This window comes from Onychomys torridus, chromosome 23, assembly GCF_903995425.1.
Source record: "Onychomys torridus chromosome 23, mOncTor1.1, whole genome shotgun sequence".
Lineage (NCBI taxonomy): Eukaryota > Metazoa > Chordata > Mammalia > Rodentia > Cricetidae > Onychomys > Onychomys torridus.
The window spans coordinates 16,712,089-16,713,544 of NC_050465.1; the positions used below are offsets into that span (position 1 = coordinate 16,712,089).

Consider the following 1,456-nt stretch of genomic DNA (forward strand, 5'->3'; position numbering starts at 1 on the left):
AAGGGCTTGACATTTCTGGAACAAAAATGAAAGCCTGTGGAGTTTGCTCTCAGGAAGACAGCTTAATAGAGGAAACATGATCGTAGCAGAACATCACATCGTTTGTGCAATTACATTGTACTCCAGGGGATAAGAAGCATAGAGATCATCTTAGAGCATGCATCTGTGTCAGCACTGAATCTGAGCTGCTAATTTAGGAAATAATCAAAAACACCAACGACTTTTTGTTTCCCAGTGTTTTGTAGGTTGTTTAGTAAATGTGTTTAACTGAAGGTTACAAACTGCAGAGGGATTCTCTTAGGAATATAGGTCATTCACCAGCCATCACCTGAAGAATAATGAGTTTTAGTTGACTTAAAACCACCTGTAACTCAAGTCCCAAAGGCTCTGATGCCTGATTCTGATGTCTGTGAACTCTTAAAATGAATGTATTAATTAATTAATGATTGAATACATAAATAAATATTTATAAAAAATACAATTTATTTCATAGATACATAATTGTTGTTTATCTTGAATATCATTAGACTTTCTGAATTGCTTTCAAATGTTAAATCTTGATGTGAATGCTTTTAAAAAATGTTGGAAGCTTTCTGTACTGCTAATACTCCTGCAAACGTGAACAGCCCGAAGACCGGCTGGACTTTCTGCAAGAAATATGGCAAGCATTAGCCCCAGAAGGTGATACAGTACAAGAGAGGCAGGACTTCTTTGTATACCGGGGGAAATCGGCGTGATGGCAGGAAACAGAGTGACTGTGGTCAAGGGACTAAGTCTACTTTCAGAAAAAAAAAAAAAAAAAAAAAGGCTAGAGCTAGAAAGAAGTTTGTTCTGAGGCTTCAGTTCATTGAGACTAACTGCAGATCTGAGAGAACGCAGGCTGATAAAAGATGTGAACACTTTGAACTGGAAAGTGATACAAAAAGAAAGGATCAAGTGATTCAGTTTTAAGCAGATTTTTATACAAGATGATAACATCATGAGAATTTCCTAAAAAAGAAAAAAAAAACACAATTATGGAACATAGTTGATAATCCTTTAAAAAGAGATACATGTATTATTACTGTCATTGATGTTCGTGTGTGTGTGTGTGTGTGTGTGTGTGTGACGTTTATGTATGATCTTTCTGTGCCATGGTGCTTGTGTGGAAGTAGGCAAACAGCTTTCAGGAGCCTGTTCTCTCCTTCCACTACAGGTTCTGAGATTTATACCGCAGGAGCTGTTTCGTGCTGAGCTCTTTCAGTCTCTACTTGATACTTGTAAAGACAAAAAAATCTTGTAAGAAACCTGTGTCCTTGGTGCAATTACATACAACACTGAGAAAGCCAATATACCTGTGAAGATTCTATTGTTCTCCCTACCAAATAATTCTAAAATCAGTTTTTCTTCTAATTTGGATATTATCTTTCCCATCTATTTCATTTTATATTTTTCCTGGAAAGTGTGTTTGTACAAA

General features: G+C 36.1%; 1 pseudogene; it reads left to right on the top strand.

The window, feature by feature from the left end:
• The first annotated feature begins 579 nt into the window (after window positions 1–579).
• On the top strand, window positions 580–951 carry LOC118573398 (annotated as a pseudogene).
• The last annotated feature ends 505 nt before the right edge of the window (window positions 952–1,456 follow it).